The following is an 18,995-nucleotide window of genomic DNA, read 5'->3' as shown; positions in this document are numbered from 1 at the left end:
ACAAAATAAATAAACAATGAGGTCCTACTATATAGCACAGGGAACCATATTCAATACCTTGTAATGGCCTATAATGAAAAAGAACATATATAATATGTATAACTGAATCACTATGCTGTACACCAGAAAATAACACATTGTAAATCGGCTATACTTCAATTAAAAAAAACAAAAAATAAAAGTGATAAAATGGGGAAAAAAAAGTATTTAAGGCAGACCCTGGAAGCCTGAGAACAAGAAAAACTGAGCTAGCAAAGTCAGGAATTTTCTCTGAGCCACACAACCACCAGGCCCACCACCAAAAGACCCAGAGCAAAAAGGAAGGCTTCCTGCTCTCCACAGAGGACAGTGCAGGACAGTAAACAGGGCTTGGAATGGTTAGTCTGCCACCAGTCCTGGGGAATTTTGTCTGGTTAGTCTCATTCCTGCAAGGTGCACACAGCAGGGCTGAAGGGAGGCACTGCTGCGTGTGTAGTATTTCTGTCCCAGGACCCTCTGCTCAATCCTGCCAAAGGACTGAGCCACTCCAAGCTGCCAACCTTAACCTGATGCTTCTCTGAGTGCCCCCTCTCTGACCTCAAACCACTCTGTGCTGCTAAGGCCAGCAGCCACAGAGGCTGGGGTCCCTCAGAGCTCAGATTTCAGGTCAGGTCCAGAGGTGGCTGAATGCCTAGATCCCCTCAGGCTTAGCCTCCTCCAGCAGCTTCAAAGACACTGAACCAGGCCAGTCATGTACATTATGTGGCTCTGATGTAAGGCAGTGTGAAGAACACTAACAAATATTCTTTCCAAGAGTATTGAACCTGAATCTACAGAAGTCTCTAGAGCTAATTTCCAGTTTGCAGAAAATATGGGGACTGGAGGAACAAGGTAAGTGAAAACACAAAGCAAACCCCAAAAGGTAGAGCAGTTTGCAAGGCATCTCACTTTGTTTCTTCAACAAGTCATTGGCACAGAAAAGGAGGAGGAAGAGCTTCTCTTGCTTAAAGAAACTGAAGAAGCAAAACAAGCACATGCAACGTGATCCTATTTTGAACAAAACAAAGGTAAAAAGACATTTTGGAGACAGTTGGGAAAATTTGAATATGGGCTGTGTATTCAATGATATTAAGAAGTGATTGTGAATTTAGGGGGCATGATAATGGATATAACAATATGTTTTTATTAGCAATGCATATTGGAATATTTAAGGGTTCAACTCATAATGTGTGTAAATTATACTAAAATACTTAAAAAAAAACTGACCTAAATAGGGCAAATATTCATAATTGTTAAGTCCAGGTGGTAGTTATATCAGATTCATTTTCTTCTCTATTCTGATTTAAATGATTTTTTATTAATACAAATAGTTTTTTAAAAATTAGATAATTAATTAGATAATAATAATTAAAATTCCTCCTGGCTCCTTTCTTCTTTCACATACCAAGTCTCAGGCTCCTGACCTCCTTTCCTTTCTGCTGGAGTTCACACCTTCTCTCCCCGCTTCCCTTGCCACATCAGCCTGTGGCAGAGTGCCAAAGACTTGCCACCTCTTGCCATACATCTCAAGGTTTGGTGATTGAGAGCAGGGGAGTAGAAGTCTGAGGCTTCTCCTGAGGCCCCTTTTTAGAATCCGTTTCTGGGTGGTGGTAACAGAATTTGAGGGAGACACTCCTCCACACACTGCAGCCACCCAGGTCTGAGCCAGTCAGCATCCACCACACTGTGTGGCAAAGGCAGGGAAGGAAGGGACTTGGGGGAAATAGGAGCAATCCCCCCTGGGGCAGGCTTCTGACCAAGGCTGAGGAGGGAGGCAGTAGGCTGGAAAACTTCCTGCCTCCCAGCTTATGTGATTATTTACCCCCAACCACTCCCTGCTCCCCTGTCCCACCCCAGACCAAAGCCAGTCTCTCTGCTGTGTTGTTTCAGTCAGTACCGAACATGTTCTCTGCAAGACAGGGCACCAGATCCTGGAGAAGATAGGAGGAAATGCATACACAAGCAATCCCTTTTTTTTTTTAATTGAAGTATAATTGCTCAATGGACCCCTTTTTAAAGGACCTTGTGCCCAGTTTTCTCCCCAACAAACTTGTACTCTCTTCAGACCCCTGCCCCCAATCCTCACTCACAGCAGTATTTAGTCGAGTGCCAATGATGATCTTATTCCACAAATATCTTTCAGATTCATCCCTTCCTCTCTCTCCATATCGCTAACCACTATCTTTTAAATTTTTTTAATTGAAGTATAGTTGATGTACAATGTTGTGTTAGTTTCAGGTGTACAGCAAAGTGATTCAGTTATACATATATTATTTCTCAGATTATTTTCCATTATAGGTTATTATAAGATTTTTTTTAACTTTTTTTATTGAAGTATAGTCAGTTTTCAATGTTGTGTCAATTTCTGGTGTACAGCACAGTGCTTCAGTCCTACATCAATATACATACATTCGTTTTCATTTTCTTTTTCACCATAAGCTACTACAAGATATCGAATATAGTTCCCTATGCTATCCAGTAGGTACTTGTTTTTTATCTATTCTGTATATAGTAGTTTTTATCTGCTAATCCCAAACTCCTAATTTGTCCCTCTCCCCACCATCCCCCACCCTGACCACTTTCCCCTTTGGTAACCATAGTTTATTTTCTATGTTTCTGGGTCTATTTCTGGTTTGTAAATAAGTCATTTGTATCTTGTTTTTCTTTTTTTAAGATTCCACTCATAAGCAACATCACACAATATGTGTATTTCTCTGTCTGACCTACCCTACTTAATATGATAATCTATAGGTCATCTATGTTGCTGCAAATGGTGTTATTTCATTCTTCTTTAAGGTTGAGCAACACTCCACTGCATACAACACCACATCTTCTTTATCCATTCATCCCTAACTACTATCTTAATCAGGCATCCCATCCCCAGCATTGTTTACTTGATGATGTTACTATAGAGAATGGATTCCTTGCCTCTAGGTTGATCCTCTTCAAAATAGACCCCAGGGAGTCTTAGCTCATTGATAAGACAAAGCTCATCATCTGGTACAAATCAAATCAAATCTTCCCAGGCCCTGCCTTTCACCTAGAGAAATAAGCAAAGCTCCAGCCATCCCCAGTTAACTGCTTATGATTCATGAAATAGTCCAAATGGTCTCCTCCAGGACATCCACTGATACACATATAAGTATGTGCCTGAAGTGCCTGTCCCCGGTAGGGGTTCAAGAACTCACTTTTCAAGTCTTAGATCAAGCTTCATCTCTGAACTCCGTTTTAGAATTATCCCTTCTCTCTGTAGGATTGGCCACGCTTCTCCAAATGTGCCACCACTGCAACCTCTGCTGTCTTCCACCTTGCAGCTTTCAACACTTTGTTGCACTTACTTATCTGTACATTTACAAACAGTGGTGGGAACGGGAATCTGGGTCATGGAGCCACAGGTCAAAGTTCACATCCAGGGTTAGAAACTGTAACTTGAGGCAAGTTACCTAACCTCTCTGAGCCTTAGTTGCCTCATCTATAAAATGAGAATATTGTTTCTTACCTGAAGTGTTGCAGAGAAATTAAATGGAAAGGTAGTCAGTCTTTTTTGCTTTTGTTGTGGGGCTTTTAAAAAGTCTGTTTGGTTTTTTTTACTACCCAAGTAACATGAACATCATGTCTTTGTATAAGATTGAAACAGTTTAGTGGGTATGTGCACATTTCACATCATTATCCTACCCCCCTACACACACCATTCTGTCTTCTTCCAGGGTAGGGGACCACCTTGACCAGTTGACAGTGTGATCTGCAGCTTTTCAATCCCTTTTCTATGTATTTACATATATTTATATACATCCAACAGATATTTACTCAACATCTGCTATGTGCTAGATACTGTTCTTGTGTGACAATAAAGACAACAGTGGGGAGGAGAGGGTATAGCTCAGTGGCAGAGTGAATGCTTAATAAGCACAAGATCCTGGGTTCAATCCTCAGTACCTCCATTAAATAAATAAATAAATCTAATTACCCCCCCACCAAAAAAAAAGACAACAGTGAAAACTCTGCTCTCTATTTTTTATTCTTATTTTTTATTGAAGTGTAGTCAATTTACAATGTTAGTTTCAGGTGTACAGCAAAGCAATTCATATACGTATATATATTTTTTCAGTTTCTTTTCCGTTAAAGCTCATTACAAGAAATTGAATATAGTTCCCTGTGCTATACAGTAGGTCTTTGTTGTTTATCTGTTTTATATATAGTAGTGTGTATCTGTTAATTCCAGACTCCTAATCTATCCCTCCCCTCCCTTCCCCCGCCCTGTAACCACAGTTTATTTTCTATGTCTACTTCTGGTTTGTAAACAAAATTTTTATCTTTTTTTCTTTTTTTAGATTCCACATATAAGTGATGTCATATGATGTTTGCTCTTTTGAGAACTTACTTGCTATATTCACATATATTCTTTGTTGCTGGTATTTTTTGAAGTAGATATTATAATATTCTATAGCTTGCTTTTTTTCTACTTAACAAAATATGCTGAAAATCTTTTCATTAGTTTCATCTGTTCATAATTTTTCAAACTCTCCTGTAGCAAACATCTTTGTATTTATATATTTATGCCCATGTGGGGCATTTAGGAGACGGAAAGCTGTATAGAGCACTGATTCTGGAGACAGGTGTGAATCCAGGTTCTGACACCTACTAGCTATATGACCTTGGGTGAGTCACTTAACCTTCTTTCCTTCCTTCCTTACCTTATCTATAAAATGAGGAAACCAGAGTATTTACTCTAGGGAGGAGGGGATAGCTCAAGGGGTAGAGCACATGTTTAGCATGCATGAGGTCCTGGGTTCAATTTCTAGTACCTCCTCCTCTAAGAAAAAATAAATAGTAAACAAACTTAATCACCTCCCCTACCAAAAACAAGAAAACAAAACAAACAAAAAAGAATATTTACTCCAGGGAATAGTTGAGGTATGGTAGGAATCCCAGGGCACAGAAGTACTGGATTATTGGTATAGATTCTTAGATGGAATTACAGAGTTGAGATTAAAAACATTTAAAATTTTGATACACTGCCAAATTATCTTCCAAAAATATTTATGATTACACTCATACCAATGCTGTGAAAGGCGTAGTTTCCCTGAATTCTCACCAGTTTTGAAAATTGTTGTCAATCTGACAATGCCATTATCGAAATTTTTCTCCTGGTTGAGATTTACAAGGACAAATGTCTTTTCTGTTATTGTCCATTTGTATTTTGTCCTCTTTAAATTGTCCTTTCATGTCCTTTGTCCACTTTTCTGTTGAATTGTTTGACTTAAGCTCTTTATTGTATTAGATATTAATTCTTTGTTAAAATATGTCAAATTTTTTCTTTTTGTTTGTTTTATTTTTTGAGATAGAAAAAAATCAACTGTAGTGAGGCATAATTTTTACACAGTAAAATGCACCCATTTTCAAGGTACATTTTGATGAGCTTAGATAAACATATACACCAGTGTAACCATCACAACAATCAAGACATAGAACATTACCCTAAAAGTTCCCTATGCTCCATTCCCTCAAACAGTCCATACCAACCCATCCCTCACCTCAGCCCCCAGGCAGCCACTGGCCTGCTTTCTGATTTCTGGATTTGATTCTAGGAAAGAATTAGATTTGTTTTTTTTAGGGTTTTGCAGAAATGGAATCATACAGTATGTACCTTTTGTTTTGCTCTACCTTCTTCCACACTGTTGGGTATATCAGTAGCTTGTTCCCTGTTATTACTTAGTAGTATTCCATTTATGAAAATACCACAGTTTGTTCATCCCTCTGCCTTTTGATGGACAATTGAGTTGTCTCCAGTATTTTGACTATTGTGAATAAAGCTGCTATGAATCCCTTACAAGTCTCTGTGTGGGATTTTGCGGGGGGAGGGGGGTGTTTTGTTTTGTTTTTTGCTTTTTTGGGGGGAGGGAGTAATTAGGTTTATAGGTTTATTTATTTATAGAGGAAATACTGGGGATTGAACCCAGAATCTCCCGCATGGGCTTTACCAGTTGAGCTATAACCTCCCTCCTCTGTGTGGGTATGTTTTATTTCTCTTGGGTAGAATACCTAGGAGTGGAATGGCTGGGTCTTATGGTAAATGTATGTTTTACTTTATAAGAAATTGCTAAACTGTTTTCTAAAATTGCTATACTATCTTACATTTTAAAATATACATAAATACTACTAACCCTTTTTTAAAAATATTAGAAATATTTTCTCATCAGTTGCCTTTTAACTTTATTGTTATCTCTGCAATAGAACTTACTTTTTGCAGATCAAATCTTTCTTTCTTTCTGTATCTTGGTATCCCCAGCACCTGGACCTGGGCCCTCAGGGTGTTTACTGAATGACCCAAGGACAGTGAGGAATTCCACTGCCATTCCCAGGAGTTTGTAAATAGAATCACATTCCAATCATTTGGCTAACATAAACAAGTCACAACAGATGAATTTAACTACCAGTAAAAGACTCCAAAATATTATCTGCAAGGAAGAGGCTGATGAGATTTTGAAACACTCAAACCCAGTGTGTGCTCCACTATATACCCGAACAAAGTCTTCTTTAAAAAGCTCATCTGATTGTATTATACTTCCCGGCTTAAACCTTTTCAAGGCTTTCCAGCACCCTTGGGATAAATTCCCCAACCTTAACTTGGCCTGTAAGGCTCTGAGTCATCTGGTCTTCAAGTTTGGCCACGGTTTCCTCCTCCTAGTTCATACATGTTTCATTCTTGCAACATGCCGTGATCATCCCCAACCCATTGTCCTTAATTATGCAGCTCCTTCTGCCTGGAACACTCCTTTCTCCCTCCACCCCCTCCTAACTTCCAATCACCTTTCTGGACCCAGTTTAACTCTTAACTCCTCAGGGAATCCTTCCTTCCCCAATTTCTAAAACAGACGTAGGGTCCATATAACCCTGTAATTACTCATTCAACTTTTGTTTTTCCCCCAAATTATAAGTTCCATGAGAGAAAAGACTGTGCTGTTCTTATTGGCCTCTTTGTCCCCACTGTCTACTGGAGTGCCTGGCTTATAACAGACACTGATAAAGGTTGAATGGATGGATGCATTAAAGTTAAGCCAGGAACAATAGGAATTGTAGGATTCCTTAAGAAGTCTAGATTTTATCTTGGGGGAAAGGGAAGCCATTACAAGGTTTGAAGCAGAAGAGTGAGACATAAAAGGCTCAATCAATCCCACTAGGCTGAGATGAACTGTTCAGAAAATCAGACAATAGAAACTGCACAGTGATAAGGGGCCCCTAATCCAGCCTGGAAACACCTGAACTGAGTAGATCGTGATTCTTAACCTACCTGAGGATCTTTTAAAAAACACCCATATGTGGCCCCACTCCAGTCCGATTAAATCAGTACTTCTGGGATTGATTGAGGCTCAGACATGTATACATTTTTTCAGTCATTATAAAATATTGACTATATTCCCTGTGTGGTACATTACAACCCTGTGACTTTTTATTTTGTAACTGATGGTTTGTACCTCTTAATCCCCTTCACCCACTTCACCCCTCACCCCAGCCCTCTCCCTTCCGGTAACCACTACTTTGTTCTCTGTATCTGAGTCTGTTTCTGTTTTGTTTGTCTTGTTTTTTAGATTCCACATATAAGTGGAAACATACAGTATTTATCTTTCTCTGCATTTATACATTTTTAAAGCTTATAAAGTCATTTCAATATGCAGCCAGAGTTGAAAGCAAAGGCAGAAACAAGGATATTCCAGACAGAGAGCAAAGGCAAAGCAGCTAAGTATTGCTGGACATAAGTTCTAGACACAGGAGAGCCTTGAACTTTATCTTCTAGATTATGAAGAAATTTTGAAGAATTTTAAATAGAGACACGAGAGCCTGGAATACAGAATCTTTTTTTCCCCTAATCTATATGCAAAGTCAACAAGTTAATTATATTCTTGGCTTCGTAGTACATTACTATGAAAATTAATAAACAGAAACCTTATTCAAAATGGAATCAGAAGGCAAGAAAGGGGAGCACTCATACCCTACCCCTTAATGACGTTACTACTTAGCAGAAGGAAGAATTTCTCCTTGCCCTGCAACAGCCCAGCCAATTAGAGACTGTCACAACTCAGCCAGTGAAGAGCTACTACACTTTGAACTCCCAGATTCCTTCAATAGGCTCTTTGTTTATATCAGCCCCTCTCAACTGCCTAGTCTCCTCTATAAAAGAGGGGTCCTTTCCTTTGTTCTCAGTACTTGCCTATGTTTCAGCAAAGATTGCTTGTCCTGACTTGCAATGCTTTGCTCTTCCAGAAAAAAACCCATTTTGCTGGTAAAATACCTGGCTGTTTTATTGTTTTAGGTTAACACTGTCATCATTTGAGTTCATCCAAGGCACCTCTCTAGTTCATTTCATTTTTTCCCTCTTCATTCCTGAATCCTTCCCCTCCTCCCTATAAGCATCATTCTAGTGTGCTTCATTTGTCCTTGAGTATACATATGCTAGTTTTATGGGTGTGTTTAATTTGCATGTAGAATTTAATTGCATTGTAAGTGTCATTATTTTATTTTTTTCACTCAACCCTCTTTTTGAGATTTATCTATGTTACTATAGATATATCTAGTTCATCACTTCTGTTGCATAGAATCTTCCTGACACCACAAAGCTTTTAATATCCTCCTACATGTTGTCTTTTGTTCTGTGCAATATTTTCTCATGGTGATAATTCTAAGATAACAATCTGGCCATTTCACTTCCCAGTTCCACATCCGTCAATGACTCCCCATTTCCTTAGGATAAACACAGACTCATTAGGATGACCAAGGCAGTACTCAGGATTTAGGATCTGGCCCCTGTAATTGCTGCTCCTTCCCCCCATCATTAGCTAATTACAGTTTTCCAAAGGTGTCATGCTCATTGATACCACCCTGACTTTGTGCACGCTCTCTTCTCTGCCAGGGCTCCCCTTTTTTTTCCTTCTTGGCTTTGTTGTTACCTTCACATCTTTCAGGACGCAACATAGTACCTCCTCAGAGGAGATGCCTGTCCCATATTCCATCCCCTACATTCCCAGGCAGGGCATCCTCATAATGTTAAATCCTTTCCCCAGTGTGAAGGAGAGAGACTGCTTTCTGCCCTTTTACACTCCCTCAGCCTGCTGAAGAAGCACGAGGAAGCAGATACAGGTTCCTGAGAGACCCCAGTTTAGCATCTATTAACTGAGTAACCTTGGGCGAGTCATGTTATGTCTCTAAACTTCCCTATTCTTCATAAGAAGACCTAACAATACTTGCCTGATGGATAAGGCATTTGTAAAGATCAAATGAGTTGCTGCAGGGGAAGTGTCACGATAGCCTGGAAAAAACTATGAATATGATTTTATTAATAGATTGCCATTTTTTTTTACTTGCTTGTATCTTTTTTTAAAACTGAAATATCATTGATTTACAATGTTGTGTTAGTTTCAGATGTACAGCACAGTGATTCAGTTATACATATATATTCTTTTTTATTATAGGTTATTAGAAACTTTGTACTAGGACCTTGTTGTTTATCTATTTTGTATATAGTAGTTTGTATCTGCTAATCTCAAACTCCTAATTTATCCCTCCCTCCCCGTAAGTTTGTTTTCTATGTCTGTGATTCTATTTCTATTTTGTAAATAAGTAAATAAATTCATTTGTGTCATTTTTTTTTTTTAGATTCCACATATAAGTGATATTATGTGATCATTTGTCAAGGTGAGCTTTGCGTTCATTTTAGCTAGACTTGAGTGGTGTGGTGTGAAAACGTAAGGAGTGAGCAGCACGCTCACTGAACTTTCTAGGCAGTCACCCAGACTCAAGTGTTGATTCAGTATCATGAGGGAAGAGGGAGAGCCAGAAGGTGGAAGGTGAGAAGGTCAGGCTAGCCAGGCTTAGAGTAGGAGGTTCGGGGCCTTTTTCTTCCCAATTTCTGTAGGCTTCATGAGAACAAAGATCTGGCTTTTTTTTTTTTTTTTTTTTCTTCTTCCATTTATCTTCATTATCCCTTATAACCTTTGAAAGAGGCTCAGAGTAGATACTCACTAAGTGCATGTTGATTCCTGGAGACCTTGCCAGCCTCAAATCTAGGAAGCTAGCCTCTTCTTTGTCCCCATTGCTGGTGAACCAGAGAGTGTGTCCATCCTCCCCACAGTTTTTCTGTCTACTCCTTCCCTACCCACCTCCTCTCTCCTCCCATACACGGGCACCTCTTCTCCCCACTTCCCCTATAAACCTTCCACTAACCCTTCAGGTTTCTACACAGGGGTCATCTTTTCTGGGAAGTCTCCTCAAGACTGAACTGGGTGCTGCCTGCCTAGCGTTTAGCAGTTATAATAACAGCTATAAGGCAGACAGTGAATTTTATTTATTTTATTTATAAAAATGTAGGCAGTTGGGGGAGGGATAAATTAGGAGTTTGGGATTAGCAGATAGAGGCTACTATATATAAAATAGATGGGGGGAGGGTATAGCTCAGTGGTAGAGAGCATGCCTAGCATGCATGAGGTCCTGGGTTCAGTCCCTAGTACCTCAATTAAAAATAAATAAACCTAATTACCTCCCTCCCAAAAAACAAACAAACAAAGTTTTTAGTAAAAAAAATAGATAAACAATAAGGTCCTACTGTGTAGCACAGGGAACTGTATTCAATATCTTATAATAACCTATAATGGAAAAGAACATATGTATATGTATAACTGAATCACTATACTGTACACCAGAAACTAACACTGTAAATCAACTGACTTCAATAAAAAAAAAATTTAGGCAGTTAATTTTTTTTTTTAGGCAGTTAATTTTTATATATCATTTTGGTAGTCTCCTATGCAAGTCATTTACCCCCATTTTACAGACAAGGAGATTGAGGCTCAGAGTTTGCACAACTAGCCAGTGGTGGAGCTTGAATCCACACCTTAGTCTGACTTCCAAGATGGTGACTTTACTACTCAAACTGCCTCCATGTGTGGCTGTGTGGCTGTTCACCAGGCTCACTTCCACTAGATCGCACACTTTGTGTTTAATGCTATTTTGGACACTTCTAGCACATATCTGGCACACAGTAGATGTTCAGGAAATGCCTGTGAAAGGCTAGTAGGAAGGTGGGTCAGGCAGAAAAATAGACTTTTGCTTGATGAATTCTGGCCTAGGAGCCTGGACACTTTGGGACCTTGGACAAGGTTATTGCCTTCTCTGAGTCAAGATTGGGGGAAGGTGCAGAATCAGTACCATAACCTCTGAGGCTTCTTCCCAGCACAGCCGTTGCCTCAACACTGGCAGCTCTGCCATTGTCACCTGCAAAAAGGTGGCAGCCAAGTCTCTGCCCCAAGAACAAGCCCTGGAGAATAGGTAATAGGTGGAGTTGTTGGGCAGCTCACTCCTGCCACCTGGTGGTACTGAGCAGCCTTGCTCACTCTTCTTTCAGACCCATGGATCTAGGGAGAAAAGTCTGAAAGTCTAGAAGCTATTTATTTGCACACTGCCCTTTCTCCAAAGGTTTTCCATTCTCTGAAACCCCTTTCCCTTCGCAGAAAAAACCTGAGCTGAGCTGGATGGAGTTAAGACCCTTACAGATCCTAAGCTCCGAAAAGATTGTGGTGCACACCTCTAAAGTAAAGGCTTCAAGATAGAAACAATACTAAAGGTAAAATAAGTACAAATAAGGAGGTGACACAAAATTCTGATTTCTCTTACAATGATTACTTTAATGCTTAAAAAAATGAAATAAAAACTTTTCTCAAAATTTCCACTTGTTTTAATGCCTCTGCTTTGCTGCCCTGTGTACTAAGCCCTACTGGGTACTGGGTACCCAGGTAGCATACCATGGATCATGCTTTGAAAAAGAAAATCTTCCTAATTTAAGCCTATGGGCTACTTGAGGGTACGAGTTGTTGTATTTTAAAAATGTTTGTCTTTCTTGGGACCCCACAGTGCCTGGGAGATAACAGGAGATAATAATCAATGTTTGATTTTTTTGGTCTTTACCTGAAATGCAGTCCTGGTTGGCCTGTTGTCAGGACCCTTGGGAGACCATTTCTACTTTGTCACAGTCTTGCTGGGTGCCTAATGCCTAGCTGCCTATCTCTCTGCATCTTTAGTTTTACTCTTTGCAAGTCAGAACCCTTTCTCCTCCTGGCTCCAGGAAATCTGATTTCAGTTCCAAGAAAGGAACCCTTGAACTTTAGAGCTTGTAGGGACCAAAATACTAAGAATCCCTACCATTTGTTGAATCTTATTTTTTTTTCTATTGGGTTTTATTAAGAACAGCCCTTTTGTTAAAAAAAAAAAAAAGAATAGCCATTATGAATTTTGTCAAATGTTTTCTTAGCATCTATTAAATTGATAATGTGACTTTTCTTGTTTGACATATTAACATGCTCTTTATTAATGACTTTAATTATTAAAGATCTATTCTAGCATTCCTGAGATAAACCACAAAGGAACCTTAGTGCTCATGGAAGTCACTGGTTCTCAATTAGATGTAGCCAAATTCATTTATTTTCAGATGAGGAAACAGAGGCAATGAGAGGTAAAGTGGGTCAACTATGCTTTCAAATACGGTCCCTAACTTTTTCATGTTTCTTTTTTCCCTACACAGGTTGTTAAGACCCTGAAAAGTAAGTGCTGAGAGTCCTATGTAGCATTTTCTCTATTTCAATCAAGGAGCCACTCAATGAACCCTACTGACTACTAAAATGATGAGTAGGCTTTTATACTGGAGCTGGAGCAAGGAACTGCAGGCTAAATAGGTAGGTGGAAGATGATAGCTACATCAAATAGAGGACTTCTAGATAGTTGAGAGGCAAACCATTAAAAAGTGAAAAAAGATGGCTTTAGGCATCCCCTCCCCAGGTGAGCTTGAGAAAGAGAAGGATATGCCTCTAACTAGGCCACTGGATGAGGAAAGAACACAGTGACTTTGGGCCGGGCTGGTTAGCTTTGGTTCTACCTCTGATTATCACATTCCCTCATCCCCCCATGGTGACCTGGAATCCTGGATTTTTCTGGAACTTTACAACTTCAAATATTTCCCTTAAACAAGTGAGATGTTCCAGAAAAAGAGCAGACTATGTATCTGCATCCTTTTCCAATGCTTTGTCCCATGTTGTATCCATGCCCAGATCTGTATCCTTCCCAACAAACAACAAAAGTGCAGGATATAAGAATTAGGCCCCTGAACTGGAAAGGTAGTGGGAAGAAGAGGATAAGGCTAAAGAGAGAGCTAAGCCGAATATAACAAAAAAGAAACAGACTCACAGATTCTCTAACAAACTAGTGGTTACCAGTGAGGAGAGGGAAGCCGGTGAGGTGATTAGGAAGTACAAACTGTTATGTATAAAGTAAGCTACAAGGATATATTGTGCAGCACAGGGAATATAGCCAATATTTTATAATAACTATAAATGGAGTATAACCTTTAAAAATTGTGAATCACTTTATTGTACACCTGTAACTTACATACTATTGTATATCAACTATACTTTGATAATAAAAAAAAAAAAAAGGGCTGAGCTGGGGGTGCCATTCCCATACTCTTCTCAGTCTGGCTGAGATAGAAGGGGTCGGGGGAGCAGAGGTGAGGGCTGGAGGGTGGGTTGTCACCTATGAGCCACAGGCCCCCAGGCTTCTGGAGGTCACATTCTTGCCCTCTCTTTGTCCCTTAGTTGCCATGACCGAGTCCACTGGACAGCATATGTGTCTTCTGCAGGAATTTGGAAGTAACTAGAAAGTGCTCTAAGGGTAGCACTGAAGGGGAACACTGCGGAGTTCCTCTCTCTCCCGGGTCAGGCCTGAGAACTGTCCAGGAATGGAACACAGGGTGGGGAGGGGGGCTCTCTGGCAGGGCACAGGCAGCCCTAGATGTCTTGGTCTGCCTCCTTACCCAGTTAAGTAAGGCCTGCCTGCTGTCCCACCCTGTATTCTTGGATTCCTAAAGTCTCCTTAGCTGGCAGGGAAGGCCTAGGGCCCAAGGAGACTTTTGAGGGCTAAGGAACTGGGGAGAGAGAGCCTGTGATCATCCATGTGTGTGTTGAATGTACTTATCTGACTTCTATGTATATGTCTCCTTCTAAGACCTGGCCCCTGTGGTTGTCAGTGTCGCCATGAATGCCCATGGGTGTGTGACTGTGGCATGTGGTGTGTGCCTTTGTGTGTCAGGGCAGGGGCTCCCCGTGGTGTGCATGTATGTTGGGAGGGGGTGATGGTGAGATCCTGGCTCCCTCTCCTCCTCCCCCATCCCTGCTCCCATCTGGCCTTGATCAGCCGGTCCCTGGGGAGGGAGCCGCGGTTTCGGATACAGGAAAATGTTCCAGGAAGCGGCCACTGTGCTGGGCCCTGCTCTGGCTCCCCCAGCGGAAATTGTTCCAGGAGGGAGGGGGAGAGTGTTGAGATAGGATTAAGGGAGGAGGGGGTGGCTCTTGGCTCCCCTCTCTATGGATAAAGCAGGATAAATTGATGGGAAGCTCAGGTCAGCCAGGAACCTGGATGCTGCTACCTAGATCATTTAATGCAGGAAAACTGAGAGCCAGCAAAAGAGGGTTCCCTTTCTTATCTGGTTCTTTTTCTAGTGAAGTTTAAGGATTGGGGATCTGGGTGGCCCCTGGGGGGGTCCCTTTTCTGGCCCTGCTAGCATATACCCAAGCTGGGGACTGGGACACCTGGGTCTTGTCTAAAAGTGGTGTGGCTTGATTGGGGGGGAGCATAGGATTCAGCCCCCTCTTCTCCCCACAGAGGGGGCTTTGAAGCTGGGATCCAGGACTGGGAGGGCTGCCTAATTGGGATAATGGAGGTTAATGGGGCGCCCGGAGGGGGTGGCCATGCTCCTAGATCAAAGAGGCCAGCTCTTCCCAACCACCACAGCTGGAGGTCACAGCTGGAGGGGGAGGGGCAGGGGCTTCAGGCCAGCCAGCAGGGGGTGCTCTGGCCCCTGAATGCCTGTTCTCTCGAGTCCGACCCCTTCTTCGCTCGGAACTACTTTTGCCTAAAGGGTGCTCGTGGGGAGAGAGGGATGGAGGAATGGAGGAGTCCTGGGATTCAGACTCTTCTCTGTGTGGGTGGACAAGGAAAAGAAAGGGCACGAGAGGCTGGCAGCTTCGGGTCCACGAAATGCTAGCGTCTTTGGGACCTGGGGCTCTGCAGGGTCCAGAGGAGGACGCCAGGGATCCAGGTCTGGAGAAAGCCAGGGCTGGGAGGCAGGACTCCTGTCCTCGGTTCAGGCCGTTGAGAAAGGACTGGGCGGGGCAGCTGGGGGCGCTGGCTGGGGCGGAGGGGAAAGGGGCACACAGAGCTCCCCGCCGCCGCCTTCTTCCCCCCTCCCCCCGGTTGGCGCTCTCTCTCGGGCTCTAATCGGCGCGGCGGCCGCAGCGGGCAGAGTCAGCGCCGCCAGTCTCCGGGACGCGACTCCCAGCAATTGTGGTCGGGACCGCAGATATGCAGCTGCCTCCTGCCCGGGCGCCCGGCCCGGCCGGCCCCGCCCGCGCCCCGCCCCCCAGGCCTTGGCTGGCCCGCCCCTCCGCCTCCCAGCCGCGCGCGCACATGTGGGGACACTGAGGCACTGCCGGTAGGCGACGTCCCCGGCCGCCCTGAGCCCAGCCCAGGCTGCGAGAGGCGGCTTGGGAGGTCCTCGGCCTCTCCCCACACCCACAGACCTCACGATCTGTCCGTCTAGGGGCACCCATCCCTGCAACAGCTGGAGCTGGGGCTGAGACCATCAGTCTTGCCTTAGCTTAATGGATCACAGGGCCTCAAACCTCGCCTCGGAGAAAGTTGAGCAGTGCTTGCTTTGGGATCCAGCGGGGGGCGTCCGATTGAGCGTGTGTGGGGAGGAGGTGGTAGTGGTGGTGGCTGAGTCCCAAGGACTCTCATTAACCCTGGCGGTGGAAAAAGGAAGGATGGAGAAAGGTGGCCTATGCAGACTCTGAACTTACAGAGTTCCCTCGTTGGGGTGGGGGTGGGGCAAGTTTAGGTGAAAAAGGGAAAAAGAAATAGTTAAAGAGGGGCTAGGGCAGAGTGTGTTGAGGGTTCTCCTGGGAGGCTGGAGGCCAAGTGGCAGACACAGCATGGCCCTTTACTCCCAGCAGCTGGGGATCAGGGGCCATTCTCAGGACTGAACAGATCCCTCTAACGTGCCTGCATGTCCTGTGTTCAAGTGCCCACACCAACACACTTATCAAGGGAAGTCATCCTTGACTGCTCCCTCTCCCACACTTCCTATATGCCGCCAGTCACTATGTCCTGTCCATACAACCTCCTAAATATCACCTTTCCATTGACTTTTTCTCATTCCCTCTGCTGCTACAGGCCACATCTCACCTCTTGCCTGGACTGCTGCAATAAATTGGTCTTCAATTTTGCCCTCCTCCAAACTCTGACAATACTAATAGGCACCATTTATGGAACAACAACTAAGTGCCAAACCCTGTGGTAAGAGTTCCACATGTATTATTCCTAATCCTTGTAACAACCCTGGGAAGTTGCTGTATTATATTTCCCCATTCTAAAGAAGAAGAATCCAAGGCGTCAAAGGTTAAACACCCTGCCCAATCTTACACCATAGTAAACGGCTGATTTGCCCAGAATGGCCTGGCTCTAATTCCCTATTCCATTATCTTTTATGCAGTCCGGGTCATCTTTTTAAAATACAAATATTCCCATATGTTGCCCTGGGGATCAAGTTCGGATTCCTTGCACAGCTATATCAGACCTCCATCAGCCTCCACTTTCTGTGTTCTCGTCACACTCAACTTTCAGCACCTCAAAATGTCATTAAACCCTCAAGACCTCTGGGCCTTTGGATACAATACCCCACCCCCCAGCCTATAACATTCTTCCTCTCTTCACCTGGCTGACTCTTATTTATCCTTCAGTTTCTTGACCTAGTCATCCCTTCTTCCAGGAAGCCTTCCTTGATTCCCCCAACACTGGCTTAGATTCACTTTGTTGTCTCCAATAACATCCAGTACTTACTCTCTTTATGTTGGTTGCTGGTTTGTGAGGCCAAGGACTGGGTCTGTCTTGTTGGTGGTTGCATGCCTGAGACTAGCCCTGCCTGCGTGGCACAAAGTAGGTGCTTGCTGAGCATTTGTTGAATGAAAGAATGTTCCTTGGGTCCAGTCTACATTTTAAAAAACTGTACTGCCACGGAAACTCTAAGCCAATCAGAGAAAGCAGGAGGAGTGGGGTGGAGTGTGTCTAAGATTTTGAAGGACCATGCCTTAGGTTGTTCAGTCCCATTGCTAAGGATAGAAAATTTGATCAGGACCCTATCACCCCAAGTTCTCTTTATTTAAAGACAGTAAGTAATATATTTCATGTATCGGATTCCAGGGTATCTTTCTTACAAAGAGGCACTTCCTGGAGATGACCCGAGATGACCAGAGTCAACTCCACACTGACCCTTTTGAAACACCTACCCTGCGCAGGTTCCTTTGTTTCATGATCAGGACTCAGTCTTCCCTTTCTCTCCATTTTCCTCTTTGTCCGCTGCCATCCTGGCTCCTTCCTCCCCCTCCCACAGAACTTCTCCTTCTGATTCTGATCTGCTTCCCCTGGAACTGCTTATATTATCTCAGGGCTCAGATATCAACTATGGAGACTGAAGCTCAGAGCAGAGGGGAGCCAGGGCCAGCACCAGGAGTCCTGCCTTGCAGCCTGGGCACTGGAAGAGGGGATGGGGAGACCCAGCAGAGAGGGCGGGAAGTATGCACAGATGTGTAAATGTGCATATGTGAATGCTGGGGTGGGGAGCTCCTTTTCCAAGCCATGCTCCTTTTCTATGCTGTACAGAGGTTGCTGGCCTCCTAAGAACTTCTTCCCTTCTTCCCTGTGTCCTCAGCTTTGCGCCCCAGAATGGGATTCTCTTCCCCAAGCTCCCTGAGCCTAGGCTCAGAATGTCAAGGCACTGGGCAGTATCCACATCCCAAGGTTATGAGTGGATCTTCCCCTCACCCAAGGAGCAAGTTTCCCTGCATTGCTTTTGGAGGACCCTCTCAGATTAGCCGCTGTCCCTTGGGGTCTCTTGTCTGTATCCCCACCATCTCTATTTCCCTTGATGTCTCTCCCTTTGTCTTTCTGTTTCCCTGTCTCTGGGTGCCTTCTTCTTTTCTGTCCCTTCTGTGTTCTCTGTCACTAGTGACTCCACTGGAGACATGGGTTGGGCCTGGGTGCATGGCGGGGCGGGTAGTGGCCAGACCAGGGGCCCGGGACATGAGCGCAACTTTCCAAGCCTCTCTTCCAGGCCCCTGTGGTTGGGGAGCTCCACAGAGGGAGAGATGAGTCAGCGGGGCCGCAGAGCAGGGGGGGTCTGGGTGGGGGTGGGGATGCCGGGGTTCCCCAGGGCCAGGGAGTTTGCTGGGGCCATCTGGGTCTTTGAACTCTGGATATGGGGAGTAAAGGATCAGTGAGTTAAAGGTAACCTGGAGGTTCCTAGACTAGCAGGAATTGCAGGCAGCAATTATTAGGACCGGCAGTGCCCTCCACATCACCCTGATGCCCAGATTCTGGTAGGAAGAGGAGTTCCTAAATCCCCTCCAGAGGCTCTCAGGGATTTCTAGAGCTGTAAGATTGTGATGATAGACCTATGTGTATGAATGTGAAATTGGCCGTACATATAAATGCGTGTGTTGATGTGAGTCTGTGTGAGTCCCTGGTTAGGGTATTGTAGGTGACTGTCAGTTTATCCACATGTCTGTATGCTGGACTGTGCATTTTTGTGACTGGAGGTTGGATCAGTGTCCTGGTGTAAGTATCATCTGGATAATGTATATACATCAGTGTGTGTCAGTGTGGATGCCTGCAGAACACATATATGTTCGTAATTCAGCCTGTGTTCAAGTGTGTATCTGAAAGTGTGTCACTCATTAGGTACATATTAGAGGACGTGTTGATCTGTATCTCAGGGGCTCTGCTCTCTGTTCACTAGTAGGGTAGCCAAACCCATAACAACAACAAAGGAAGGGTTAGGCGTCCCTTCGGATTGGGGCCCTCAGAGGAAGCCCAGCCCAGGAGGG

General features: G+C 43.6%; 1 protein-coding gene across 2 annotated transcripts in view; it reads left to right on the top strand.

Annotated features, from left to right (window-relative positions):
- Positions 1-18,995, top strand: part of SP7 (Sp7 transcription factor) — a 31,849-nt gene that overhangs the window by 973 nt on the left and 11,881 nt on the right. The window contains exons 3-6 of one of the 2 annotated variants that reach the window (XR_010382930.1): positions 9,670-9,708; positions 11,520-11,632; positions 12,587-12,737; positions 16,288-16,585. The gene's annotated coding sequence lies outside the window, so the exon portion shown is untranslated. Of the gene's footprint in view, positions 1-9,669; positions 9,709-11,519; positions 11,633-12,586; positions 12,738-16,287; positions 16,586-18,995 lie in introns of those variants that run through there. The other variant, XM_010986619.3, reaches the window with a different exon arrangement.

This window comes from Camelus dromedarius, chromosome 11 (genome assembly GCF_036321535.1).
Source record: "Camelus dromedarius isolate mCamDro1 chromosome 11, mCamDro1.pat, whole genome shotgun sequence".
Taxonomy (NCBI): Eukaryota; Metazoa; Chordata; class Mammalia; order Artiodactyla; family Camelidae; genus Camelus; species Camelus dromedarius.
This window is presented reverse-complemented; position numbering and strand designations above follow the sequence as displayed.